Genomic DNA, 21,953 nt, shown 5'->3' with positions numbered 1-21,953 from the left:
AAATCAGCACAGGAACACGAGGGTGGACATGGGCCGTGAGGCTGGTGGGACAGCCAGCCTGGATTGCTGCTGCAGGGCATTTTAAATGATCCACCTCATTGGACCTTTTGGGACAGGTGGCCCAGGGCCTGCTTCTCCTTGCAGGGCCTGGCAAAGACCCTGCATCCCTCAGCCCCACTCTGCCCAATCTGGGCCTTCCCTGAGGTCACACATTTCATCCCTGGGTCCCCGAGGCCTAGCCTTGACAAGCCACTGAGGACAAGAGGGGCGGCCGAGGCAGGGCTGGAGGGCTGGGGGTTGGGGGTCTAGGCTGAGGTCCTGGCCCTGACAGTGACTCACTGAGGGGCCTAGGGCCACTCAACCCCCTCCCTTGGATTCTGTTTCCTCTTCTTTTATTTGCAAACTTTTTATTGTGAAACATTATAAGCATTTACAGAAGTAGAGAAAATGTTATATAACAGTCATATACTCATGGCTTAGCATCAACAGATACCAACACATGTCCAGTCTCATCTCAATCAAGATATTTCTCTTTTTTTTTTTTTTTTTTTTGAGACGGAGTCTCGCTCTGTCGCCCGGGCTGGAGTGCAGTGGCCGGATCTCAGCTCACTGCAAGCTCCGCCTCCTGGGTTTACGCCATTCTCCTGCCTCAGCCTCCCGAGTAGCTGGGACTACAGGCGCCCGCCACCTCACCCGGCTAGTTTTTTTGTATTTTTTTTAGTAGAGACGGGGTTTCACAGTGTTAGCCAGGATGGTCTCGATCTCCTGACCTCGTGATCCGCCCGTCTCGGCCTCCCAAAGTGCTGGGATTACAGGCTTGAGCCACCGTGCCCGGCCAAGATATTTCTCTAAAAGATAAGGACTTTTTCTAACGTAATCACAATACCATTATTATACCCAATAAGTATTAATTCCTTTATATAGTCAAATATTCACTTAGTATTCACATTCCCTGTTGTCTGAGATATGTCTTCTTGTTTTTTAAATAGTTTGTTTAAATCAAGTTCCAGGTAAGTTTCACACATTGTGATTGATTGATATGTCTTAGTCTCTTTCAATCCACAGTTCTCCTCTCTATCTTTTCTTATTCTTTTGCAGTTTATGGGAGAAAGCAGGTGGTTTGTCCTGCTGTGTTTCCTGCAGACTGGATTTTGTTGATTGCATCCCTTTGGTGTTGTTTAGTATGTTCTTCTGTCCTCTCTGTAAATTGGGAGTTGCATTTGTCTGTTTCTGACACCTCATCTTGTCATCAGTAAGTCCTTCAATTCTACATTCAGAACACCCAGAATCCACCCACTTCTTGTCACCTCCATTGCTGCCTTCCCTTCTCAGCCTCCACTATCCTCTCCTAGATGTTTGCAGCAGTCTTTACCTGGTCTTCCTACCCTGTCCTTGCCTCACCAGCCAAAGGTCCTTTAAACTTAAATCAGATCACATCCTTCCTCTGCTAAAGCTCTTCAATGACTCCCCTGCCATTCAGAATAAAGCCCAAAGTCCTATAACAGGCCAGATGCAGTGGCTCATGCCTGTAATCCCAGCACTTTGGGAGGCCGAGGTGGGTGGATCACCTGAGGTCAGGGGTTCGAGACCAGCCTGGCCAACATGGTGAACCCTCATCTATACTAAAATTACAAAAATTAGCCGGGCGTGATGGCACACAGCTGTAGTCCCAGCTACTCGGGAGCCTGAGGCAGGAGAATCCCTCAAACCTGGGAGGTGGAGGTTGCAGTGAGCTGAGATCATACCACTGCACTCCGGCCTGGGTGACAGAGCAAGACTCTGTCTCAGAAAAAAAAAAAAAAAAGCCCTATAATTGCCTGCAAGGCCCTATGTGATCTGGCTGCCCAGTACCTCAGACCTCCTCTTGTACATCCTAGCCTCACTGATCCCCAGGTCATTTCTTGGGCCCCTCAAGCACCCTCCCCCAGGGCCTTTGCACTCCTATTCCCTATGCCTGGAATTCTCTTCCCCAAAGGCCTGCATGGCTCATAATGTTCACATCTCCACCCACATCACCCCCCTCAGGGAGGCCTCCCAGACCGTCTCATCAAAAATAGCCCTCGTTGTCCCCCATCCCCTGATCCTACTTTATCATCTTCATAGCACTTATCCCTGACATTGTGCTCTTGTTGGTTTCTTGTCTGTCTCCCTTACCTGCCCAAGCGTTCCATGAAGGCAGGGTTTGGGTGGGGGCAGAGCAGCATGACTGGCCTTCCCCTGCCCCTCACCCCTGCCCACAGAGCTGACCGCCTCCTCCTCTCACATTGCTAACTCCTCTACTTTCAATGTTTCCTAAAATTAAAAAAAAAAAAAAATTTAAAAACACATATTTGTGCCTAGTGTGTCATTGTTTACAAAATACTTCCTGTCTCAGGTCTGGTCTTCTAGAAGCAGAGCTGAGACAGGAATTCCCGGGCAAATGATTTATTGCAGGCATGCTCATATTAGAGCAAGAAAAGATGTGCTTACAGCTAGGATCCCACGGAGAGCTCTAGATTATGAACAGCCAGTCTCACAGGGTTACCTTCCTCCAGACAAGGGCCCAGACCTTTGTAGCCCCTTAGCGGATGGTCATTGTCTGCAAGCTGCTCCCAGGGAAGGGCCTAGCCTCCCCCTGCATCTCCAGATGAGGCAGCTCCTGTAAGCTGAGGGCAGCTCTCAGGGGAAGGGGGCAGCGGTGAGCTGTTGGCAGCCAGCACCCACAGCTGCTGAGAGATGGGTACCCCACCTGATAGAATGACACTGGCAGTACCCCTTCTATTTCCATATCCATTTCTGCTTTGAGCCTTGCCACAAGCCTGTGGGGATGGTATTTATTAATGATCATTATTCCCATTTCCTAGAGGAGGAAGCTGAGGTTCTCAGGGCTAAAATGACCTGCTTGAGGTTTTACAGCCAGGAAGCGGTTAGATTTAGGCTCAGATTCTTACTCCGGATCCTCTGATTAGCTGACAAGCTGTCTTAGTGGCTGCTGGTTTGTAGTTTTACTCTCACGCGTTCATCCTTTTGAATGTTAAATGAATATGTATTGCGTGTGGTGTGCTGTGTGCGGAACTAGGCGTCGGGCCATTCAGCAGTGGATGACATACACTGTGTCCTTGTCCCTGGAGTTGCCAGTCAGTGGATCTGCCCAGTATTTAGCCGCCACCACCGTGGTTACTCCTACTGAGCCCTCAGCAGTCCCAGCTTCCATAATGACAACACGATGTCTATTGAGCATGAACTATGTGCTAGCACTGTGCCAGGCTCCCCTTCGCCTTCACAGCACCCCATCTTCAGATGTGTAAGCTGAGGCTGCAGAGAGACTTGCAACTCCCAGCCGAGGTCTCTCGGTAAATGTATGATAGAGCTGAGATTCGAAAGCACGGGGTTGAATTTGGCTCTCCAGCTTCCTGCAGCCCCTTCCTCAGCCCTCCCCATGCTCCCCCGCCGCCACCAGCAGGATATCTGGTGTCACCTCTATCATCAGGTTCATCGGACACTGGGCTGCCACTGCTGCCTGCTCCCCAGGTGTTGGATGACTGGCTGCCATCTCATCTGCCCCACTTGGCCCTGCCCCAGACGGGACACCTCTGATAGGAGGCCTCCCCTACCCTACAGGGCCCAGGATCCCTGCCTCTGCCCCCTTGCCAGCCCCTTGTCATTGGCCCTGACAGCTGGGTGGGCCTTTCTGCCAGCCCCAGCATGGCCTGGGTGTTGATGGCCCCTCCCCCTTGCACCAGCTGGCCTGGTAAGCTGCAAAGCTGGCTTGGCTCAGCTTGGGGGCCCCTGGACAGGGCTGGGGCGGGTGACAAATCACAGGGGACTTCCTTCTTTCCTGCCAAACAGGGCCAAGACAATCCTGACAGGGAGCAACCAAATCACAAAATTGCCACCTGAGGAATGTAAGGGTGGAGAGGGCACCCCCCAGGACTGCCTTGGTAATGGGCGTCTATGAGGCAGTAGCTCAGGGGTGGGCACTCCAGGCCTGTGTCAGCTCGGGATTTCCCTTCTCTCCCTAGGACCCCTCGTTCCCTGGCCCTCAGGCCTCTCTGACCGTTGCTCAGTTGGGCTGCGGCAGAGGAGGCCAGCACTCTGTTCCAAACCTCAGCCCTGCGGGCTTCCTCCAGGGGCTGCACCGAGGGACTGTGCCTCTCTTGGCAGAACTTCAGGAATATTTGTGTGAATTTTGGACATGAAATAGTATGCAAAATATATGCAAATGAGCATGTCCAGGCCAGGCGTGGTGGCTCATGCCTGTAATCCCAGCACTTTGGAAAGCCAAAGCAGGAGGATTGCTTGAGCCCAGGAGTTCAAGACCAACCTGGGCAACATAGGGAGATGCTGTCTCTATAAGAAAGGACGGGAAAAGAGAGGAGAGGGGAGGGGAGGGGAAGGGAGGGGAGGAGAGGGGAGGATCATGTCCATCTCACTGTGGGTGTGGCCTGCTGGGGTATCGTGGTCTGCAGGGAACAGGCACTCCCTGCGACAGCTGGGGGACCAGGGGCACAGAAAGATGAGGACCCCTGAGGGCTCTGGCCATCTCATCTCTACTGCAAGCTTAAGTCCGATTTCCATCATACTTTCTCCTCTCCAGATGGTTACTTTCTTTCTAATTTGATCATTTTGTTTGCATTTATGAGCTAGACTTATACAAAGAACTATTCCTCTTCACCTATTTTGTTATTCTGAAACATGGTGCATACTGGAAGATAAAGGCTCCATTCCTTCCCTTCATCCTTTTTTTTTGTTTGCTTTTTGAGACAGGGTCTCACTCTGTTGGCCAGGCTGGAGAGCAGTGGCATGATCTTGGCTTACCACAGCCTCAACCTCCTGGGCTTCAGTGATCCTCACAACTCAGCCTCCCCAGTAGCTGGGACTACAGCTCTGTGCCACCAAGCCTGGCTATTTATTTATTTTTTTTGTAGAGACAGGGTCTCCCCATGTTGCCCAGGCTGGTCTTGAACTCCTGGGCCCAAGTAATCCTCCCGCCTCAGCCTCCCAAAGTGCTAGGATTGTAGGCATGAGCCACCAAGCCGGGCCCCTTTATACTTTTTTTTTGAGGCAAAGTCTCGCTCTGTTGCCCAGGTTGGAGTGCAGTGGCGTGATCTTGGCTCACTGCAACCTCCGGCTCCCGAGTTCCAGTGATTAGTTCCAGTGATTCTTCTACCTCAGCCTCCCGAGTAGCTGGGACTACAGGTGCATGCCACTGTGACTGGCTAATTTTTTGTATTTTTAGTAGAGACGGGGTTTCACTATGTTGGCCACGATGGTCTTGAACTCTTGACCTCGTGATCCACCTGCCTCAGCCTCCCAAAGTGCTGGGATTACAGGCGTGAGCCACCACACTGAGCCTATTTATCTTTTTTTTTTTTTTTTTTTTTTTGAGAAGGAGTCTCGCTCTGTCACCTAGGCTGGAGTGCAGTGGCGCCATCTCAGTTCACTGCAACATCCGCCTCCTGGGTTCAAGTGATTCTCCTGCCTCAGGCTTCTGAGTAGCTGGAATTGCAGGCACGCGCCACCACTCCTGGCTAATTTTTGTGTGTTTAGCAAAGATGGGGTTTCACTATGTTGGTCAGGCTGGTCTCGAACTCCTGACCTTGTGATCCGCCCACCTTGGCCTCCCAAAGTGCTGGAATTACAGGTGTCAGTCACCGCACTCAGCCTATTTATCCATTTTTAAAGAAATGAGTTGGTGCTATAGCAACCTCCAATGGTGACCAATGAATATTTTTTCCTTTTTAAAAATATAAACATATATAAAATAGGTTGTACATTTGTCTTAGTCTTTTTTGTGTTGCTATAACAGAATACATGAGCCTCGGTAATTTAAAAGGACAAGGAACTTATTTGGCTCACAATTCTGAAGGCTGAGAAGTCCAAGCAGCATGGCGTCGGGTCTGCGTGACTTCTAGTGAGGACCACCTGGCTGCATTCTAATATGACAGGAGCAGGTGCCAGAGCGACAGTGGGCGAATGCAAAAGAGACACAGACGAGAGGCTAGGCTCACTTTATAACAGCGTGCTCTCATGGGAACTAATCCGTTCCCACAGCGCTCCCACAAGGTGGCATTAATCTAGTCATGAGGGCAGTGCCTTGTAATCCAAACACCTCTCACTAGGCCCTGCCTCCCAACACAGCCACATTGGGAATCAAATTTCAACATGTGTTTTGAAGGGGACACACTCAAACCACAGCAACATTTTAACAAATTTAATATAAAGCCAGTGTCTCCATCATGTAGGTAAAACAAATCAGAACATTGTCACAGCACCGAAGGACCCCCTCAGACCCGTTCCCATCACAAGCCCCTCCCTCCCCAATTGGAATCCGCCATTCTAGATAGTTAGGGTTATTCACTGCTTTGTTTTTGGTTTTATCACGTAAGTATGCATCCAAAACCAAAGAGTTCTGTTTCTTTTTGAATTTTCTGATTTTTCTTTCTTTCTTTCTTTTTTGAAACAGAGTCTTGCTCAGGCTGGAGCACAGTAGCATGATCTTGGCCCATTTAGGCTCAAGCTCCTGGGCTCAAGCAATCCTCCCACCTCAGCCTTCTGAGAAGCTGGCGCCACAGGAGTGCACCACCATGCCCAGCTGTCTTTTTAATTTATTTTTATTTTTATTTTTTTAGAGACATGGGGATTCCCTCTGTTGCCCAGGCTGGCCTTGAACTCCTGGGCTCAAGTGATCCTCCTGCTTCAGCCTCTCAAAGTGCTGGGATTACAGGCATGAGCCACCACACTTGGTCTTTTTAAATTTTAAGTAACGAATTATGTGTTCGTTAAAGTCTGTTCTTTTTTATTTTATTTTTGATTTTATTATTATTATTATTGTTACTTTTTGAGACAGAGTCTTGCTCTGTCACCCAGGCTGGCGTGCAGTGGCGCAATCTCAGCTCACTGAAACCTTCGCCTCCTGGGACCAAGTGATTCTCTTGCCTCAGCCTCTATAGTAGCTGGGACCACAGGCACATGTCACCACGCCCAGCTAATTTTTGTATTTTTAATGGAGATGGGGTTTCACCATGTTAGCCAGGCTAGTCTCGAACTCCTGACCTCAGGTGATCCACCCACCTCAGCCTCCCAAAGTGCTGGGATTACAGGCATGAGCCTCCACTCCTGGAATCTAAAGTTTGTTCTTTTTTTAAACTAACATTTTCTTTTTACCAGGCATCTGGGTTGTTATTTGTAGCATCAGTCCTTTCATTTTCTTTTCTTTTCTTTTCTTTTTTTTTTTTTTTTTTGAGAAAGGCTCTCACTCTGTCACCCAGGCTGGAGTGTAGTGGTGCCATCACTGCTCAATGTAACCTCTGCCTCCCAGGCTCAAAACCTCTGCCACCTCAGCCTCTCAAGTGGCTGGGACCACAGGTGTGCACCACCACACCCAGGTAATTTAAAAATTTTTTTGTAGAGATGGGACTCTTCCCATGTTGCCCAGGCTGGTCTTCAACTCCTGGGCTCAAGCAATCTGCCCACCTCGGCCTCCCAAAGTCCTGGGATTACAGGCATGAACCACTGTACCTGGCATCTCATTTTTCCTTATATATAATAGTTTCTAATATGGGAATAAACCATGATATACCAGTCTAGTCTGTTTACAGACATCAGGGTTTTTTTCTGATTTCTGTCTACTAGGAAAAGTTCTGCTGGCTTCCATGAAGGGATAAAATAAAAAGTACTTAAAAAAAAAATTCTGCTCTATACATATCCCCAGGTAAATATATGCATGCAGTTCTCCAGGGTTTATGCAAAGGAATGGAATCACTAGGTCATGGGGTATGCGATTTTCAACCTTATAGATAATGTGAAACTGTTTTCCAGAGTGCTTGTACCAAATCACACCTACACAAACCAGTATGTGCAGAATCCAGTGGCCCACATTCTTGCAGATATGTAGTTACTAGCAGACTTTTTTTCTTTTTTTTTAGAATTTGGTTTTCATTATCATTATGGATTTTTATAAATTTGATGTATTTTAGCACTTGCAGTCATTATTCTCAGTAATGCTCAAATTGTCTCATCTTTGGCCAGTGGGAACTTCTTCAAGTGGACTCTGACATCATTTTCTTTCTTTCTTTTCTTTGTTTTTAGACAAGTTCTCACTCTGTTGCCCAGGCTGGAGTGCAGTGGTGTGATCTCGGCTCACTGCAACCTCCACCTCCCTGGGTTCAAGTGATTCTTCTGCCTCAGCCCCCCGAGTAGCTGGGGCTGCAGGTGTGCGTCACCATGCCTGGCTAATTTTTGTATCTTCAGTATCTTTAGATGGGATTTCACCATGTTGGCCAGGGTGGTCTCAAACTCCTGATCTCAAATGATCCAGCCACCTTGGCTTCCCAAAGCACTGGGATTACATGCGCAAGCCACTGCGCCCGGCTTCTGACATCCTTTTCATACGTTAACACCAGTCTTTGAAAATGCCCGTGCTTTCTGGTGTGAAGATGTTCCATGTTCCTCAGAGCTAGACTCAGCCAGCTCTCCAAGGAGCTGTGGATCTTTTATATAAACACATTTTTTATTGAAATATGATTCATATACCATAATATTTACCCTTTTCAAATGTACACTTCAGTGGCTTTTAGTATATTTACAAAGTTGGGTAACCACTATCTAATTCCAGAATATTCCATAACTCCGAAAAGAAACTCCATATCCATTAACAGCTACTTCCTAATTCCCCCTCCCTCAGCTCAGGAAACCACCAAACAACTTTCTGTCTCTATAAATTTGCTTATTCTGGAAGATTCACATAAATTGAATCATATGAGCCTTTTGTCACTGGCTTCTTTTTTCATTTGTTTGTTTGTTTTGAGACGGAATTTCACTCTTGTTGCCCAGGCTCGAGTGCAATGGTGTGATCTCGGCTCACCGCAACCTCCACCTCCTGGATTCAAGCGATTCTCCTGCCTCAGCCTCCCGAGTAACTGGGATTACAGGCATGCACCACCACACCTGGCCAATTTTGTATTTTTAGTAGAGATGGGGTTTCTCCAGGTTGGTCAGGATGGTCTCGAACTCCCAACCTCAGGTGATCTGCCCACCTTGGCCTCCCAAAGTGCTGGGGTTACAGGCATGAGCCACCATGCCTGGCCTATGTTTTTGTGTTTTTGAGGAGTCTTGCTCTGTTGCCCAGGCTGGAGTGCAGTGACGTAATCTCAGCTCACTGCCATCTCTCCACCTCCCGGGTTCCAGAGATTCTCCTGCCTCAGCCTCCCAAGTAGCTGGGATTACAGGCACGTGCCACCCTGCCTGGCAAATTTTTGTATTTTTAGTAGACATGGGGTTTCACCATGTTGGGCAGGCTAGTCTTAAACTCCTGACCTCAGGTGATCTGCCTGCCTCGGCCTCCCAAAGTGCTGGGATTGCAGGCGTGAGCCACCGCGCCTGGCCTTGGTTTCTTTCACTTAGTATAATGTTTCTAAGGGTCATCCCCCTTTGTAGCATGTAACTACTGCGTTCCTTTTCATGGTTGAATCCTATTGCCTTGTGTGAATATACTACATTTTGTTTATCCATTCATCCATTGATGGACATTTGAGTTGTTTCCACTTTTTGGTTTTTATGAATAATGCATCTAAGAGCATTTATATGCATGTTTTGTGTGAACATATGTTTTCATTTCTCTTGGATATATACCTAGGAGCAGAATTGCTGGGTCGTATGGTAACTCGATGTTTTTGTTTTTTTGGTTTTTTTGTTTGAGATGGAGTCTCACTCTGTTGCCTAGGCTGGAGTGCAATGTCATGATATCGGCTCACTGCAACCTTCTCTTGCCTCCCAGGTTCAATTAATTCTCCTTACCTCAGCCTCCTGAGTAGCTGGGATTACATGCGCCTGCCACCATGCCCAGCTAATTTTTGTATTTTGTAGTAGAGACAGGGTTTTGCCATGTTGGCCAGGCTGGTCTTGAACTCCTGATCTCAGGTGGTCTGCCCACTTTGGCCTCCCACTCCCACAGTGCTGGGATTACAGTTGTGAGCCACGGTGCCCGGCCAACTCCGTGTTTAACCTTTTTTTTTTTTTTTGAGACAGGGTCTCACTCTTGTTGCCCAGGCTGGAGTGCAGTGGCACGATCATGGCTTACTGCAGCCTCGACTTCCTGGGTTCAAGCGATCCTCCCACCTCAGCCTCCCAAGTAGCTGGGACTACAGGTGTAAGCAACCACACCTGGCTAATGTTTTGCATTTTCAGTAGATACGGAGTTTTGCCATGTTATCCAGGCTGATCTCGAACTCCTGGGCTCAAGTGATCTGCCCACATTGGCCTCCCAAAGTGCTGGGATTACAGGCGTGAGCTACCACACCCGACCCAGACTTTTTGAATTCTAGAAGTCAACCTAAGGCCCCATCCAATAACCTCTGAAGCTCTGGACAAAGGGCCCTGGGCTGTAGAACCAACCTTGCCCAGCCCCTTCATCTTACAGTAATGCTGCAGGACGGAGGAGGGGAGTGGCTTGCGCAGGGCCACGTAGCCTGTAGGCACCAGAGTTGGGTCTCAGTTTAGTTCCTACTGCTCCTCTAGGGGTCCTCACCCCAGCTGGGCACATGTGCTCCAATCCTCCAAATTCCACTGCTCCCTTTACGTGGGTTCTGGTGCCCTGCTCTGTGGCTCTTAGCCACAGTCTTTCTCCTTCAGGGACTTTTTTCTTTTTTTTTTTTTGAGACGGAGCTTCACTCCTGTCGCCCAGTCTGGAGTGCAATGGTGCGATCTCGGCTCACTGCAACCTCCGCCTCCTGGGTTCAAGCGATTCTCCTGCCTCAGCCTCCCGAGTAGCTGAGATTACAGGCATGTGCCACCATGCCAGGCTAATTTTGTATTTTTAGTAGCGATGGGGTTTCTCCATTTTGGTCAGGCTGGTCTCGAACTCTCAACCTCAGATGATCCACCTGCCTCGGCCTCCCAAAGTGTTGGGATTACAGGCATGAGCCACTGTGCTCAGCCCCTTCAAGGACTTTATGGGCTGCCCCAGCTGAGAGAGGGGACTTGTCATCCTAGTGTGAGCTCCTGTGGCACCCAGGAGGTGGGAGGTAGCACCTGGACAGATTGTCCATGGTCAAATTTGGGAAATTTACTTTTAGGTTCAACCCAGGTAAAGGGTGCTCTTCAGTGCAGGCCTCATCAGGGCCTTTTTTTTTTTTTTTTTTTTTTTTGAGATGAAGTCTTGCTCTGTCGCGCAGGCTAGAGTGCAGTGGCACATTCTCACCTCACTGCAAGCTCTGCCTCCCTGGTTCAAGCGATTCTCCTGCTTCAGCCTCCCGAGTAGCTGGGATAATAGGCACCTGCCACCGTGCCTGGCTAACTTTTGTATTTTTAGTAGAGACGGGGTTTCACCATCTTGGTCTGGCTGGCCTTGAACTCCTGACCTCGTGATCCACCCGCCACAGCCTCCCAAAGTGCTGGGATTACAGGCGTGAGCTACCGCGTCCAGCCCATCAGGGCCTTTATCATGCTGCTGTGTCCTGTGAATGTCAAGACATTTCATTGCCAACATTTAGAAGCAATCAAGATGTCCTTCAGTAGGCGAATGGTTATATAAACTGTGGCACATCCTGGCAATGGAATATTATTCAGTGTTCAAAATAAATGAGCTATCAAGCCACGAAAAGACAAGGAGGAACCTTAAATGCGTACTAAGTGCAAAGAAGCCAGGCCCGGGCGCGCGTGGGCTCAAGCCTGTAATCCCAGCAACTTTGGCGGAGGGCCCAGACGGGCGGATCATGAGGTGCAGGAGATCGAGACCATCCTGGCTAATAAGGGTCGAAACCCCGTCTCTACTAAAAAATAAAAACTAAGCCGGGCGACGAGGCGGGCGCTGTAGTCCCAGCTACTCGGGAGCTGAGGACAGGAGAATGGCATGAACCCGGGAGGCGGACGCTTGCGTGAGCTGAGAGCCGGCCACCTGCCACTCCGCCTGGGCGACAGAGCGGACTCCGTCTCAAAAAAAAAAAAAAAAAAAAAAAGAAAGAAGCCAACATGAAAAGGCCACATACTGTGTGATTCCAACTAGGTGACATTCTGGAAAAGGAAAAACTATGGAGATAGTAAAAAGATCAGTGGTTATCAGAGATTGGGGTGGGGCAGGGAGTGATAAATAGGTAGAAAGCACAGAGGATTTTTAGGGCAGGGCAACTTTTCTGTATGATACTACAGTGGTAGATACCTGTCATCAACATGAGTCAAAACCTATAGAATACACATCACCAAGAGTGAACCCTAATGTAAACTATGGACTCTGGGTGATAATGATGTGTCAATGTAGGTTCATCAGTCCTAACAAATGTACCACACAGATGCACGGTATGGACAGTAAGGGTGGCTACTGTGTGGGTGGGAGGGGGTGTATGGGAACTCTCTGTACTTTCTAGTCAGTTTTTCTATGAGCCTAAAACTGCTCTAAAAAATAAAATCTATTAATTAAAAAATATATGTATCCACATACACACACAAATATATTAGGAAGTGACAAGTATTACAAAGGAAAATAAAGCAGGATAAGGGTTTAAGTAAGGGGTGTGGGGCATGGGCTGGCTGTTCTGGATGGGGCAAAAGTGGGGGCCAGGATCATGAATCAGAGACTTAAAGCAAGGAAATGTGCCCTGCAGATATCAAGGGAGGAGGATCTCGGGACAGGAAGCCGCAGGTGCTAGCTCCGAGGCAGGGAAGAGGAAGCACAGGGTGTCTGGGGTGGAGTGAGGTGTGGAGAGTGGTCGTGGGGAGTGGGGGAGGTGAGGATGAGTCAACAGGTTGGGGCCCGGAGGCACAGCCAACCTGTTCTCAGATGGGTGAGTCACTCGCTGGAGGGTTTCGGCAGGGGTGTGATGTGTCAAAATTATATTTGTGTTTTTATTTTCAATTTTAAAAAAGCCAGTCAAATTTAGCAGTGGGGATTGTATATCAACTTTAGTGACATTATTTATGTTTTAAAAGATGACTGCAGCTGCCGTCTGGCAGATAGACAGTAGGGGGCGAGGGTAGAAGCAGGGGGGCTCATTAGAAGGCCACATAGCCCTCCAGGTGGGAGAGGGGGCTGGGGCAGACCCTGGCATCTGTGGCCGACAGGTGAGAGGTGGCTGGATTCTGCATATATTTTGAAGGGAGAGTCAGCGGGGTGTAGGGTGAGGGAGATTCCTAAGTTCTTGGGTGAACAATGGTGTTGTGTCCTGAGATGGCAAAGGCCAGCGTTGGAACAGGCTGGGGGCTGTCATATGGGGACATGTTAAGTTGGCCTGTACCTACATCCAAGTGGGGCCGTTGAGGAGGTGGGTGGATGTGTGAGGCTGGAGTTCAGGGAGATCTAAGGCCACTGCTCTGATGAGATCCCAGAGGGAGCAGACATGAGTGGAGAAGAGAAGAGGCCCCAGGCCTGAGTCCTGGCCATGTGAGGACCCACTCAGGGAGACGGAGGTGTAACACAGAGTGGGAGTATGGTGTCTGAGGAGCCCGGAGGCACGGGTGCCAGGGCGGACAGCGTGCTGCCAAGGAGGAGGACTGGAGACTGGCCATGGGGGTCAGCAGTGGCTGGTGAGGGCCAGAGGTCGACTGGAAAGGCGTCGGAGGGAGTGGAGATGGAGAGGATGGGCAGGCCTTTCCAGGAGTATCCTCTGCCACCGGAGGGAGGAGACACATGGGCCCACAACGTGGGGGGCACTGGGCGGTCTAGGGGGCCCTTTTGACTTTCTCTTAAATGAGAGAAACAACAGCATGATTCTCTCTGGATGGGAAAGATTCTATGTGAGGGAAAACGGATCACTGGGGAGAGGGGAGAGCACATCCCAGCCCGGCAGCAGGAGTGCGCAGCCTAAGGGGTGAGGGGTGGAGGGACAGGGGGCCTGGGAACCCATGGGGAGGGCGGCAGGGCCTAGGGGAGGAGTGAGGTGGGTGTGGGGCCGCAGTGTCTCTAGGTGCCTCTCTTTTTCTCAGAGAAATAAGCGGCACAGCTGTCAGCTGAGGGGGAGGGAGGAGGAGGTGTTGTAAAATATTTGTCTCCAATGCCGTTCTCACAGCCACCGGGTGAAGTAGGCGCCATCACCCCCGCTTTGCAGATGAAAAAACAGGAAGGGGGCCAGGTAAGTTGCCAGCTAGGGCAGGATTGAGGTCTGAACGGGGCCTGGAGGGCATGGGGTATGGAACTGGGATTCGACTAGACCCTGTCCCTCCCGCCTCCCATTCCAGTCCAGTGCTGCACCAGCTGGGAGGACACTGGGGTCCAGACAGGGTAAGTGATATCCCAAGGCCAGACAGCGAGAAGGTGACGTTGCCATTGCTGGTCCTTTTCCTCCCTCCCCTAAGCTCTATGGGCACAACACACCTGGGCCACTCTGTAGCCACTGCTACCCTGTCAGCCGTGTAAGGCTGCCTTCCCGGGGCCCTGCTCCATGGGCCCCTCTCTCTCCCCTTGCCTTGGAGCCTCGGTACAGCCGCTCTGCATGTCGGGACAGCGCCTCTCTCCGCTGCAGCAGACCCCAGCCTAGGGTCTTCTGGACCCTGGCCACACATTAGACTTCTCTGATTTAACTGGGCTGGGGCCTGGGCATTGGTATTTTTTAAATTGAGATATAGCTGGGTGTGGTGGCTCACGCCTGTAATCCCAGCACCTTGGGAGGCTGAGGCAGGCAAATTACTTGAACTCAGGAGTTTGAGACCAGTGTGGGCAACACGGCACTGGTCTCTACCCAAAAAAACAAACAAACAAACAAAAATTAGCTGGGTGTGTGCACCTGTAATCCCAGCTGCTTAGGAGGCTGAGGTGGGAGGATCAGCTAAGCCCAGGGAGGTTGAGGCTGCAGTGAGCTATGATTGCACCACTGTACTCCAGCCTGGGCGATGGAGTGAGACCCTGTCTCGATCAATCAATCAGTTAATCAATTAATTAAAGTACAAAGTGCATGTCAGTGAACATGAGCCACTACACAGAACAGGATCCCGCATCCCGGAAGGTTCCCTCCTGCCCCTTCCCAGTTCACGTCTGTCCCTGGTAACCAGTCTCCTGTCAGGATCAGGATTGCCTGTTCTGGAACTTCATAGACATGGAATCACGTGGAATGTGCTGTTTGGCGCTCAGTGCGCCATCTGTGAGAGTCCGCCGTGCTCCGGTGGGCTGAGTGGTTTGCCCTTCTCCACCACTGTGTAGTTGGTGTAGGTCTAGTCTCTGGAAAAAATAGTCTGAGCTGAAGGTTTGGATGCAGGAGGTTTGGATGCAGGAGGTTTGGATTCAGGAGGTTGCTGGTGGAATCAACAGGATTGAAGGATGGAGGACCGGGCTGAAGGAGAAGTCACAGTAGAGGCCTCAGCTGACCCCACATGGAGCCCTGAAGCTGGGGTGACTCTTGAACATCATACCATATTAAGGCAAGGGGCCAGGGCTTTGCACCCCCGCATTGACCAGTCACTGGTCAGTGCAGCTGGTCAGTGCAGCCACTGATCAGTGTAGTCACTGGTCAGTGCAGGCTGTCTCTGGGGAGGACGCATAACCTTGGACGAGGTGGCTCCCTTCAGCCCAGGGCAATGTCCAGAGAGGGACTCAGCCGTGGGTCATCAGCAGGCAACACCCCCAACAGCTGGGGTCAAAAGCGACCTCACCCTGAGGAGGTGGCAAACCTACAGCACCCACCGCAGCCTGCCCCTCGTGCTACTTGGAAATCTGAGCCCTTATAATAATCCCATCTGGGAACAGCTTCTTCAGGGTCCTGGTTGGTCTCTTTTCCTGGGGAAGCTAATAAGGGGAAGGTCAGTGAGACAAGCGACAGTCCTGCTGCTGCAGCAGGACGCTGGTCCACAACAGACACTTGCAATCTCCCTCTTCAGTGACCCTGACCTTGGCTAGCACCTCTGTTGGTCTAGGTGGCTTACCTTGTGAGGGGACCCGGCCCCTCATGTCTGAGGGAGTCTGATTATCTGACCATCCTGCTCTTCTCAAACCGTGACCATTGCCCTTGCCCATTTCCCATCAATACCAGGCAAGGGAACACCAAGAGATGTCCCAGGGAATTGCCTGGCTGCCAATGCTATTCTTCTTCCCTGGCCCTTGCTGTACAAACAGTGTGAGGCTTTTACAGAAGGCCCCTGTGGATGATCAGGGCCAGTTATTCCTGCCAGGATGGTGACTCTGTGTTGTTTTTTTTTCCCTGCTGGTTTCTTGCCACAAGGGACCTGAAGGGAAGTGGTGGTAGTTATAGCTGAAAGTTTAATCTGACTCTTGCTGTCTCTTGGCGGAACTATTTCCCCTTTGGGAACCAGGATTTCTAACCTTGCAGTGCCCAGAGTTGTCCCTGGGTGTGGTGGTGAGTGGGGCTCCTCCTACTTCTACCCTGTAGCTCTTAGATGCATCTATTCTGGTCCCATTAGGGACTCAGCACCATACAGTAGTCATTACAATGTGCGCCGTGTTCCAGAAGACAGCTCGCCATCCTTGCAGGGGATCAGCTCCAAGCTGACACCTCATCTGCATCTTTTTATTATTATTTATTTGATTGACTGGTTGTTTGATTTGTTGCCCAGGCTGGTCTTGAGTTCCTGGGCTCAAGCAATCCTCCCGCCTTGACCTCCCAGAATGCTGGGATTACAGGCATGAGCCACCTCACCTGGCCTATTATTTTTTAAAGTGACAAATAAAAATTGTCTGTATTGGCTGTGCACAGTGGCTCACACCCATAATCCTAATACTTTGGGAGGCCGAGGCAGGCGGATCACTTGAGCTCAGAAGGTCGAGACCAGCCTGGGCAACATGGTGAAACCCTGTCTCTACTAAAAATACAAAAATTAGTCAGGTGTGGTGGCGTGTGCCTGTCGTTCCAGCTACTTGGGGGGCTGAGGCAGGAGAATCGCTGGAGCCGGGAGGTGGAGGTTGCAGTGAGCTGAGATGGTGCCACTGCGCTCCAGCCTGGGTGACAGAGTGAGAGTTTGTCTCAAAAAAAAAAAAGTATATTTTTATGGTGTGAAACATGATGTTTTGAAATTGTGGAATGGCTAAATCAAGCTAATTAACATATGCATAACCTCACATACTTTTATGGTGAGAACACTTAAAATCTATTCTTGTAGCAATGCTCAACAATACAGCACATTGTCAGGAATTACAGCCACCATCCTGTACAGTAGAGCTCTTGGTCAGCTGCATCCAAAGGGCTGTTACATCACCCCATCCGGCGGCAGTGCTAGGTGGTGCGGTGTGTGGTGAGACCGGCAGGTTCGACGTCGAAAACCCACAGCCACACTTCCTTTGATGGCAGGTAGTTTCAGAGGCAGTTTCAGAGGCTTCCGAGAGCTATCATAGTAGCTTTTGCCCCACGGGCCAAAGCACCAGTGTGGGGGTTCTGCAATGTGTGTCTATTCCAATTATACACTCAGGAACCAGCGAGACCACCACTGGATGTCCTGTGGATCCACTGGACTCCCTGTGAGCCAAAGCCAGGCCAGGACTCCACTCATCACCTGCCCCCATATGCTTCCACCCTAACAGGGGGCCATGATGCCTCTTTGGGTCCCCAGACCAATGTCCATGTGGACCCTGTGTCTGACAGTCTTTGAAATGCCTGAGTATTCATCTTTCTCGCACATATGGTTACTCAAGTAAAAGGCATGTAAGCCCTTCTCGGGAAGGATGATGGAATCATCATCACATGTGCTGATTCAGGGTTGCAGGGTCCTTCCTTCTGGGGACCTGGTCTCTCCTTCCGTCAGTTGGATGTGAAACCTTACTCAGGTCTGGAAACTTCTCAAAGGATCAGGACTTTTCATTGGGTTGCTGCCCTCAACCCCCATCATCAAGCCTTGGATGTTCTCTCTCTTTTTTTTTTTTTTTGGAGACAGGGTCTCACTCTGTCACCTAGGCTGGAGTGCAGTAGTGTGATCAAGGCTCACTGATTGCAGCCTCGACCTCTGGGTTCAAGTGAGCCTCCCGCCCCAGCCTCTTGAGTGGCTGGGACCATATGCATGCACCACCACACCTGGCTAATTTAAAAACTTTTTTTTTTTTTGAGACAAGATCTCTCTGTGTTGCCCAGGCTGATCTTGAACTCCTAGGCTCAAGGGATCCTCCCACTTAGGCCTCCCAAAGTGCTGGGATTACAGGTGTCAGCCACCATGCCCAGTCCTTGGGTTCTTTTGATTGCATCGGGTGGGCAGTGTCCTTGTTGGCTGCCCATCTGGCTTGCCCTGGGACACGGGGTCTATGAACCATTTCCATGGCTTGGCGGGTCTGGCAGCTCTGACCTGGCTGCTAGCGGTGGTAACTACCTCCCCCTGATGACTCCTAAGCCTGCGCTTCTGATGACCAGGCGCCACCACCTGGCCTCTTTCTTCGTGATCGTGTCATCCCCACTGTTGTCGGGGTACCCAGTTCTGTAACTGCAGCTCCAACTAGCAGGTCTTCAGAGGACATTCACCTGGGCTTCTTAGGGCTTTCCTGTTGGCCTTGGTAAATGAGGTGCCTGCCTGACCTTCCTGCAGAAGACAGATAGTGAGTGGGTTTCTGGCCAGACATGGCAGAAACCCAAGCATGCCCTCTTCTCCAGGTCTTTGGATCCTTTCTTCCACTGCCTGACACGGCATCCCTGGCGACTTCTACTGTGGGCTTTCGTTTTCTCCAAGCAGCATGTTAAGACCCTCTTGCCAGGGTGTTAATCCTCGTATTATGGGATTGACTCTCCTTTATCCCACTTGATGTCCCACCCCGGCCTTGGGCCAGCCCCTGATCCTATCTGCATAGTCTTCAAGCAGGGGGGGTGCTCCCCGGGGGTCACGTCTGCACCTCACTCTTTCCCAAGCAGGTTCTGAACTTGACGCAGCCGACTCATCGTGGGCTGAGCACTGAACTTCTTCTGTTTTACGCTCCACTCATAACTACACCCTGGCCTGCTCCTCAGCTTTTTCCTCCCCTCCAGCTGCAGGAGAGGAGGATTTATTTGCTGCTAAGGAGGCCCTTGGCTTTCTCACTTGGCCTTAAATTAGTGCTGAGTCACACTCAGCCTTGCGTTGTCTTTCTTTAGTGCACGCAGGCCCCAGCACAGCCATCCCCTTCCATAGACTTTATAATTAATTACCACTCCCCCGGCCTCTCCAATTCGGGAGCTCTTGTCCCTGCAGTGCGGTCTCTTCCCTGCTACCTGCTGGGTGCCAGCTCTCCTAGCACCAGCGACAGTGGGCGACCCAGCTTCTGGGTCCCAGGGTTCAGAGGCTGCTTCCTAGAATCAGTCCTGATACCAACTGGGGTAGGTTAGGTTCTGACTTGGAGACTTGTGTGCAGGAGGGTCGCTGGGAAGTGCTCGTTGGAACACCACGTATAAAAAGAGAGGGCTGTGTGCTCCATGGTGTAAATGCACCACATTTTCTTTAATCCACCACGTTGATTCCCTTTTTTGCTATTGCAACTAGTGTAGAGATGAACATACAAATATATGTTCTTTTTGGTAGAATGATGTGTTTTTCTCTGGGTATATGCCCCAGTGATGGGATTGCGGGTCAGATGGTAATTCTGTTTTCAGTTCTTTGAGAAATCTCTAAACTGCTCTCCATAGTGGCTGAACTCATTTACATTCCCACCAACAGTGTATATGTGTTCCCTTTTTTCCTCAGCCTTGCCTGCATCTGTTCTTTTTTGACCTTTATTATAGCCATTCTGACTGGTGTGAGATGGTATGTCATTGTGGAATATTATGCAACCATGAAAAAGAATAAAATCATGTCCTTTGCAGCAACATGGATGGAGCTGGAGGCCATAATTCTTTTTTTTTTTTTTGAGACAGAGTCTTACTCTGTTGCCCAGGCTGTAGTGCAGTGGTGCAATTTCCGCTCATTGCAACCTCCTTCTCCTGGGTTCAAGCAATTCTCCTGCTCAGCCTCCTCAGTAGCTGTAGCTACAGGCACACATCACTATGCCCAGCTAATTTTTATTTACTTTTATTTATTTTGAGACAGAGTTTTGCTCTTGTTGCCCAGGCTGGAGTGCAATGGCTTGATCTCAGCTCACCGCAACCTCCGCTTCCTGGGTCCAAGCGATTCTCCTGCCTCAGCCTCCAGCTGGGATTACAGGCATGTGCCACCATGCCCGGCTCATTTTGTATTTTTGTAGAGATGGGGTTTCGCCATGTTGGTCAGGCTGGTCTCGAACTCCTGACCTCAAGTGATCTACCTGCCTCAGCCTCCCAAAGTGCTGGGATTACAGGCATAAGCCACTGTGCCTGGCCTGGAGGCCATAATTCTAAGTGAATTAATGCATAAACGGAAAACCAAACAGTGCATGCTCACTTACAAGTGGGAGCTAAACATTGAGCATCCAAGAATATAAACATGGGAATAGTAGATACCATGGACTTCTAGAGGAGGGAAGGAGGGAACTGTGGGTCATGAAACTACCTATTGGATACTGTGCTTACTACCTGGGTGCAATATATACCCATGTAACAAACCTGCACATGTACCTGTATCTAAAATAAAAGTTATAAATAAATAAAAACCACACACATGAGAAAAGAGGATAGGGAAGTGGGACAGGGCAGAGAGTGGGAGAGGGTGAGCTAAGATGCCCTTTTAACACAGGCCTCAGTTGATCCCATATGGAGTGCTGGGGCTGGGAGGGCACTTCAGAGTTGTCCTGAATCAAGGAAGGGATCCAGGCCTGGGTCAAACACTTGTTGGATATGAGTTGCCCCTGGGAGGGGGCCAGCAAGAGGAGGGGAATTCTTGGAAAAGAACTCTCAGAATTGTCAGCAGTAAATCCCCCCTGCAGCTGGGGGATGGAGAGTCTTCACTCTGATGCTGGGCTTTGGGGTGGCACAGGGCATAGCACTGGACACAGTTTATCTGCTTAGTCTTTCAGCTGTTGGTGGGCACGTGGATTGTTTGGGGGCTACTATGAATATGGCTGCTGCAAGCATTCATGTGCATGTCTTTTGGTGGCCTGGGCACTCATTTCTGCTGCATGTAAGCCCAAGGGTGGAAGTGCTGGTCTAAGGGGTATGTGTGCTGAACTTCAATAGAGATTGCTGCATAGTTTTCAACATGGCTGATCCCATTTTACAATCCCACCAGCAGTGTTTGAGAGTTCTGATTACTCTGCATCCTCACCAACGCTTGAAATTATCTGTCTTTTCATTTTAGTCACCCTGATGGTCCAGACATCACTGATTCTGTTGTGCAGCCTGGTGGGGAACCAATGCTCCCCAGTGGGTAGGAGGATGTGACATATGGGGAGCCCTTGGACCACCCTCACTTGGCTACCTGATTCTAATCCTAAGGGTCTTCCAAACCAAATCCTGGCAGACACATTAAAGTATTGTGAGATCATAACATCCTCAAGTGCCCAGGCTTGTCCAGCTCCTTTCAGCATGGGATTCCAGCTGTCAGGTGTGGGAAGGGAGCAAGGGTAAGCTTTGCTGCCTGGGAGGTCAGGCTTTTGTGGACACTAGGAAGCAGCCGCTTTGACTTGCCCTGTCCAGCGTTTCATGGCCTCCAATGGACTTTTTCTCATCTTAGCTCCTTTGGTTCTCATAATAGCTCTAAAGGCAGCAAGAAGATAGAATATCAGCTCTATTTTGACAGAAGACAAAACTGAGGTCAGTTACTTGGGCAAAGTCACACAGAAATCAGGAAAACTGACCCTGAAGCCAAGCTGTGGAGCCCAGGACACAAAATTTAGCTGCTTGCTCTTTTTATTGGTCCATCTTACCCTCCCCTTCATTTAGAAAGCAACCCAGGCTAGCTCCTCGGTAGAGTTAACCTGCTCTGCCCAGTTCCCCAGTGCCCACCCCCATTCTTTGTTTCATGGTATGCCCCTACCTCTTGCTCATCAATGTCCTCTTCCGAGCAGGTCATTCCCAGAGCTCGCTGTGCTTAAATGTTAGACCAGAGCTTCTCCAACCTTAATGCACACAGGTGTCTCCTGGGGGCCTTTTTAAAAGATTCTGATTCAGTAGGTCTGGTGGTCCTAAGAGCCTGCATTTCTTTTCTTTGTTCTTTTTTTTTTTTTTTTTTTTTTTTTT

The 21,953-nt window shown here is 49.9% G+C and overlaps 1 protein-coding gene across 2 annotated transcripts in view; it reads left to right on the top strand.

Moving 5' to 3' along the window:
• The window catches only part of PACSIN1 (protein kinase C and casein kinase substrate in neurons 1), a 75,814-nt gene that overhangs the window by 7,371 nt on the left and 46,490 nt on the right, over nucleotides 1-21,953 (top strand). The window contains exon 1 of one of the 2 annotated variants that reach the window (XM_017853666.1): nucleotides 14,021-14,042. The exons of the other annotated variant lie outside the window; for it this stretch is intronic. The gene's annotated coding sequence lies outside the window, so the exon portion shown is untranslated. Of the gene's footprint in view, nucleotides 1-14,020; nucleotides 14,043-21,953 lie in introns of those variants that run through there. 2 annotated transcript variants of the gene reach the window in all.

Source organism: Rhinopithecus bieti, unplaced genomic scaffold, assembly GCF_001698545.2.
Source record: "Rhinopithecus bieti isolate Rb0 unplaced genomic scaffold, ASM169854v2 scaffold_36553, whole genome shotgun sequence".
Classification (NCBI taxonomy): domain Eukaryota; kingdom Metazoa; phylum Chordata; class Mammalia; order Primates; family Cercopithecidae; genus Rhinopithecus; species Rhinopithecus bieti.
This window is presented reverse-complemented; position numbering and strand designations above follow the sequence as displayed.